The 7,507-nt window shown below is 42.7% G+C and overlaps 1 protein-coding gene across 1 annotated transcript in view; it reads right to left on the bottom strand.

Moving 5' to 3' along the window:
- Positions 1-4,750, bottom strand: part of CARD11 (caspase recruitment domain family member 11) — a 74,670-nt gene extending 69,920 nt beyond the window's left edge. Inside the window, exon 1 of the mRNA XM_025216014.1 lies at positions 4,614-4,750. The gene's annotated coding sequence lies outside the window, so the exon portion shown is untranslated. The remainder of the gene's footprint in view (positions 1-4,613) is intronic.
- Between the last annotated feature and the right edge of the window lie 2,757 nt (positions 4,751-7,507).

The raw sequence follows: 7,507 nt of genomic DNA, 5'->3' as shown, positions 1-7,507 counted from the left end.
GCCCCCCCGCTCCTTGGAGCAACTAGGTGCAAGTTCTAGTTGCTATTGTTTAAAAACAAGAGAGGTCTTAAACATATGAAATTAAAAGAAGAAAAAGTATATATACGAAGTTATGAAGTCTTTAAAGGAATGTTGACAGAGGACTGGTCAAGATTGGATTTGATACAATAGGGAGTGACTTGTAGTTTAATATAGAATAGAGAGATGTATGAAGCAAAAGATAATTCAGAGTCAAACCAAATTCCTATATCATGTTTCAAGCACTAGGGGAAAACCTGGAAGCAGAGGTGGGTTTATTAGGAGTACATTTATTGCCATTCAGCTGGATATTGATTTGAATGAATTAGGCCAAGCAATAAAAAGATACCACTCTGGGTATGTTCCGAGGGATTTCTGTAGGAGAGATCTGTGGATTAACAACTCAGCCTCATATTTTATCAACTACAAATAAAAGAGGGCCTGATATATCCTTAATGATACACTTAGAGAATCAAAGAAACCATTTTGAGCCTGCAATATTTATGGAGAATACTCTACAGACATGTACACATAAACCATGAATAGCCTAAAGATGTGGATCAGCTGGCAAAAATAACAGATCTGTTCAGACAAAGACGCAAAAAAAGAGGATGCAGTTGTTCCATAGAAGGTTACAGGTTTCCCTCGCTTTATGCGGGTCGGGCTCTGTATGTGCAAATCCACTCTTATGCCATGACCCGTTTTATACTAAAAAATCATTTTATATGATGTAAATTCACTCATGCAATTGGTGTGGTGGAAGCCTGCAGTCAGCTGCTTTGTGCAGTGCATTGTGGGAGTGACGCACACCAAAATATTGTCTCTTATGTGGATCTGTTCTCCTTGCTGGTTGTCTGCGACACGTTGCCATCCCCATTAAGATAGTGCCCTGTGCTTGTGTATATTGTCTACTGTTGGCGAATACCAAAATTGTCTTGTAAAAGTGATAGAAATGGGTCTGGGGGTCAGTACAGTCGAGGTTTTGAAACTTATCCTTATTTGTTACAGGCAACCCCCGCTTAGTGCTCTTAACTGGCTCCTGAAAAACCGAGCGTTAAGTGAAACGAGCGTTAAGCGAAACCGAAAGTATTTGATGACCCAAGATGGCGACCACAATTGTTTTTAATGACCCAAGACGGCGACCACGAGCATTATAACAAAACTCACTGAGCGCTAAGTGAAATCAGGTAGCAATTTTAAATGAGCATTATAGCGAAATAGCGCTAAGTGAAACAGTGTTACGCAGGGGTTGCCTGTACATTGTAAAGCAAGCTCCCTTTATGCCAATTCGAGTTATGTGCTGTTTTCCAGGAACACATGTACAGCATAAAGCGAGGGAAACCAGTATTTCCATGAACCCTAAAAGCTGCTCTCGTTTAAAAAGAGATTTGAGAAGGTCAAGGCCCATCATGCTTAGGGCTTATCCTGGAAGTGATATTTTGAACCTCAGGAAGGGAAACATTACGCACAATTTTCCTTATCATGCTCTGATGATGAGACAGAAGATGAGACAGTGGTCTCCAATTTCTCCAAACAAAAAGAAGTGATGCTACTGACCTACATACGTAGAAAACTGAGGCACAGTAATGCAGTGTCTTTATAAGACAAGACACAACTTAATCCCTATTACCACACAGTAATGGCCTGAGCTTCCATCCATATGGGAAAGCATTTTTGATGCCCCAGAGCGCTCAGAAACAAAACCAAGACTCAGTGAAGAAGTAAAAGATTAGTAATGGTGAATTAACAAAGGAAAGAAAGTGAAGAGAAAGACTAAGAGGATGACGGTGCTTTTGGCAGTGACTCTCTCTTGGCTGACTCTAGTCCAAAGTGACAGGCCTGGCTGGAAGCTACAATGCAAGTGTTCAGAGGGGTGGAGAAGCAGCCTCACTTTTATTTTTTGCTGAGTTGAAAAGTGTCACTTTTCATTTTGCTTTTATAGTTGCCGGAGACCATTACAGCTCACCCCATATTGGATTGCTCTGCCCTGGAGAGAGCAGATGACATCTGAGAATGCAGTAACTGTGTGGTTTATCAGCCCATTACATGGTACCCTATGAAAACTACTTCAGGCTTATCTATAACATTTTAGTTTTATGTCATTTGGATGAATCAGTGTACCAGGGATGGTGACTTTTTGTTTAGATAAATCTCAATAATTTTAAGAGAAGTAGGAATACAATGTCAGCTATGACAAGTCTAATAGGAAACCATGATCACCACCGAAGACATCTTAGGAGCTCAATGTCCTTGAGGGGTGGTGGAAGGTGGGGCGAGGAAGGGAAGGGAAAGGTAGAAGGGATGTGTAGTGGAGGATATACATAGTATAGAGATTGAACCAACTTTATTTTTGAAGTCAAGAATGTGCATGTATTTTGGCAGCTCAGAATATCTCCACATGCTGGGGGTGGGGGGTAGGGGGGAGGTAGAAGATATGGTAATACAGTAAGAAAAGACTTGCTGATTCTTTCTGGCATAACCCTGAGACAAGAGAAAAGGGCAGTGGAGCCATTGACTAATTCTTTTTGATTACGAGCAGATCTTGGCTTGATGCACTGTGGAGCCTTTGTTAGAGACGGCATATTTGGGGGTAATGGTACTTCTCTTTTGCTGAATTAGTTTTCAGGCATTCCCAAAGGAGAGGAAAAGGGGGATGCCAGGCCCTGCCATCACAAAGGTCAGGAGGGAAGGTGAATTCATTCTGTCATGGTGCAAAAGGGAGAGAGGAAAACTAGGAAGGAGAAGTGTTGGCAGCTTTCTGGTACAATTGAATGATGCCACGGCTGTGTTCTCGGAGAAGACAGGATTCGAGCAGCACAACCTCTTACTCTGAAGCTATCTTGCTATGGTAATGCTAGAGTGAAGATGTAGCCATGATGGTCCAGGAATTATGTAAGATTCAAGGATTTTTGGGGGCGATGTATTTAATTGGACCAGCTGCATAGCTGGTCTAAAATTAGACAAGGGTTTGAATGCAGAGCATGACCTGAAGAATGCTTTGTATTTAAAAGCTTGTCTAACTTTATCCCAGCTATGCAGCTGGTTCAGTGAAAGATATCACCCCAAAAAATCCTTGCCTTTCTGAAGCTCTCTCTAATGAATACATGACACCTGTCCCAGTCACCTGGAGAAAAATGCAGGGATAATTAAGGAAAAGACCAAAGCACAATTAGCATTTTAGGCCACCACCCTGCAAAGGCTTGTCTCTGGAATTGTGTGCGCCATGAACTGTCCCACTGAAGTCAATTAACTGCTCTTAGAGCAAGAAGTTAAGGCCAGTCAGAGACCTCTGAAAAATCAGTTTGTAGGCTTGCATTTAAGTCCATGTTACTTGAAGAAAGCCACATGCAGATCTGAAAGGCTCTAAGAGAAACAAGTATTTTTAAATATCAGGTTTAATACCTCTTAGCTCCTAGATACCCAATAAGCGGAGCTTTTGCTTAATATTGTTACTCCAGAAGGTCAACACGAGACAAATTCATGTGCTTGCTGGGGCAAAGGACTGAAAGCAGTATTGAGAGGCAGAAGATCTTTCTTTGGAGACAAGGGAAGGGAGTGGATATATGAGCATAAGGACCAAAGGCCACATTTTCATCTTATTTACACAACTATAAATCCAAAACCATTTCTTTGGCTTCACTGTAGTTGCTCCACATTTACATTGTCCTGTTCAAGATCAGAATTTGTGGTCCAACTAACACTCATTACACTGCAGGCATTTCTACACCATGTCCGAGAGGCCCAGTTCATGTAATCACTCTTCGCACACACCCAATGCTGAGAAAATGCACTGACAACTATTTGGTGAATACTTGGGCACCCGCTAGTGCTGTGTTCAGGCTTCCAGTTGCAGACATGCTTATCCAGGCAGCTATATGAACATTGTTATGGTGTGTGGCATTTGAGGACCATTGCTAGTGCTGGACTTGACCAAGACAAAATTAAGGAGAAGGAACCCACAGCAGATAAATATTTGTATGGAGTCTGATAGTCCATCCACGGGAAGGCTACACACATAATCAATGCCACTCATTTTATTACCAATGCAACAGAGGTGGAGGAAAGGAGAAATGTTTTTTTCTTCACATGGCAGAGAGGTAAAGATATAGCTCTTTCATGCTGAGCTTCTAACTGTGGTTCCCTGTATTTCACTGTCTGATACACAAGTTCTCTCCTACTAGGTATCTTATAGTCACTACCTTTCTAGATATATGCCATGGATCATTTCAGATATTGTCTTTTTATTCAGATAGCTAATGATTTTAAATATATAAAAAAGCACTTAAAAAAACCCCCAGAAGCTTTAAATTACAAGTTTTAAAAAGTCAACTTAAATTTTTAGAAAATTGAAGGGTCAGAGTCAAAAGAAGAAGAATTTTTGGGCTAAGCCACAAAACCCTCTAGGATATGATGAAGTATCCATCTATTCATTTCTAGATTTAAATTAAATTAAAACCGTTTTCTTTCCCACTTTAATGACTATTAAAAACACTTGTGCGTTTGAAGGCAATCTTTCCCCCTCCTTTATTTGACCCTACAAGACTGTGCAAATCTGTCAGCTCCCATATAACATCACATGGAAGAAGGGGACTTACCTTTGCATGATCCAGAATATCCTTTCCCTCAAAGGACTGAGGTATTCCCCTCTTTATGGTAGTGCTGGAGTGACAGGAGCAAGTAACCCATTGAACAACTACAGCCCCTGGTGGTTTACTTGCAGCATTTGCAGCTTGTGTTCCCCCTCCCTTAGAACTGGCAGTAGTTATTTCAGGTGCCTTGGTGCTCGTAGCAGCTGCACACACGGCCCTCATGCATTACGCCTCTGGGTATCCAAGGCCTTGGCTGCGGAGGGCTGAGGGCAGCTTCTAGGGAAAGGAAAATAGTTCATTGTCATTTTATTCCATCAGCTCATGTTTATCTTGGCTAACCCGTTCCACGCTGTACAATGGGTGTAAAGAAAGGGCTTCGACTGCTGAATTTGTGACGTGGCAATAGTTCCCATGGCCACAAGCAAAATAAAACCAGCAGAATCGCTTGGACTCTCATGAGCTAAACCAAGAACTGGTGCATTACTGTTAGAAAAATACTGTGGAAAAATCCCCTACTTTACAGCAAGGCTGTGACAGATGAGAGCCATAGCATGGCCTCCTATCCCACAGAATCCATTACTTCTACAGAATTCACTGCAGCACATTTACTAGTGCGCTGCAAAGTATTATAAATAATTAAAACTAAACCATTCGTGTCAGAAATAAATGAACAAAGCCCATTTTGCAATGCAGCATTGCTGATTTATTTCTCATTGTGTTCGCTTACTGCACTTGCTAATTCGCAAAACTCAGCAACCCACAGTGGGTCTCCCCGTCCTAAGCAACAATTAGCGAGGCTCTGCCATACAGGATTATGTCTTCACTGCAGGCTCAGATAGGAGCAGACGACTTACAGACAGGAGAAGCTATTATTCGGAAACATCTCTTCAGGAATAAAGAAGGAAGACAGAAACCGGATCAGCTAAATTAACTGCTTCTGTAGGAAACCTTCTATTTTTTCCCCCCGCGTTTGCACCATTCAGAAAGCCTCTCTTTTAAGGATCTTATCTGATTCCATTGCGCCCCCGGCTACTGCAGTGCATATGAAACCATGTAGAATCACGTTCTAATAAATCGCACACAATATTAAATACAACCACAGCACTACTTCTCCTTTATGAGCCTGAGAATCTTTAACCCTGAATCTCCTGGCTTCTCCCAGACCTTTGATACATTCATTAGCAACCAATAGAAAAAAACCATTGCTTCTTTTAAAAGTTTTGATTTCACAGATGATCTTTTCCCTGTTGGTGTTGTTTTTATTGTTGTCATTTATTTTGCTGATATATATTGCAGGACAGCTGTGCTCAGGTCTAGGAGATGATAAATAAGCATATTGTGTCACTGGATCTGCCAGCAACACTAAGCCCTCTTGCAACCAGAACTGGGTTTTTTCCTTTGCTCCCATTTTATATGAAGCAGATTCTGTTCGGATACTTATGCAAACTCAGGGTCAGAAACTTGCATAAAATATTTGTATAAGGCAATGAAATGAATAAAGTAGCACATGTGGAAGTGAGGGGGAAAACTGGCTACTCATCCTTTTCTTAACAGGGATGTACCAAATGTAAATCCATAAACCTCTGTGGCCAGATAGGGTCATCTCTCTCCTTGCAAAGCCAAACCTGCCTTGTCATTGTGGTTACTTCCTGGCAGCAACTACTCCTATCGCAGGAAAAACTCACTGGACCCAAGCAAACTATAAAGACCATGAAACCCGTGTGGAAAACATGGGAAAAACAGAGGGTTACTTTCTCTTCTTTTTTCTGCCCAAAGCTTCCAATGCTGCAGCATGCATTTTTAAATACTCTAGATTGAATCAGTTCACTTATTTTATTCACACCCCGCAAATATTAATTATCCTACAAGAATTTTTGGCTGCTGCAGAATTATCTTTGGTGAGATTTTTCAGGCTTATTGATTGCGCATCAATAGTTCAACTACACACATTTTCACAGACAGCATCTTTATAAAGCTTTCCTAAAGTTTCTGTTTGTTTCTGCAGGCTATTCCACTATGCCAGACAGGGGTGTGCGAAATGGGCCCTATTCAATTCGGATTCGGCCTGAATCAGGGACAGTGGCTCGATTCGTTGATTTGGACCGCTGTCCCCGATTCGATTCGGCCGAATCTGAATCTGAAGATTTGATGCAGATTTGGAGAATCGGTGATTAGGACATAGACACAGCTTTAAATGTTTTTTTCTACACACCTCAAGGTACCAGGGTGGCTTGTGATCAGTGCTGGGGCGGGGGACACATCCACATGCTCAGCGGTGAACCCAGAAGTGGACCTTCCAGTCCACTTCCGGGTCTGTTGGGGAGCACACAGGGCACCCCACCACACCCTATCATGCCCCCTGGCTTGGCAATTGGCTGCGGAAGGACCCTGGGTGGCCCCCTGACCCAGAAGGCACCAGTTGCTGAGCCAGAGGCGTGCAGGGGGGCATGCACTCCCCAGTGGATGCAGAAGTGGGCTGGAAGTGCTTCTGGTCCACTTCTGGGGCTGCTGCCGAGCGTGCTGGGGAGCCCCCCATGGTCCCGTGGGACACTCCATGCACCCCAGCATCGCAGCACTCACAAGCCTCATGCTACCTAGAGGTACGTAGAAAAAACATTTAAAGCTGTGTCTATGTCCAAATTGCTGAATCTTTCCGAATCGATCCGGAGGGTTCTGATTTGATTCGGAGTTAGAAATTCAGCCACTGAATCAGGTCAAATCTCTGCTGAATTGAATCAGGAACCGAAGCTTTGCACAGCCCTAATGCCAAGCAAAGAGGATACATTTTCTCTGTACTTGGTAAGGTGCAAGGAGGTGTCTGAGCACACCCAGGCTTACAGGGGGAAGAGACCAGAGTTTCTAAGGTGCCCCCCTACCCTGCCTTCTGCCTGGGTTAAGAT

Source organism: Alligator sinensis, unplaced genomic scaffold, assembly GCF_000455745.1.
Source record: "Alligator sinensis unplaced genomic scaffold, ASM45574v1 scaffold772_1, whole genome shotgun sequence".
Lineage (NCBI taxonomy): Eukaryota > Metazoa > Chordata > Crocodylia > Alligatoridae > Alligator > Alligator sinensis.
The sequence above is the reverse complement of the archived record's forward strand: the minus strand, read 5'-3'. Positions and strand labels throughout refer to the sequence as shown.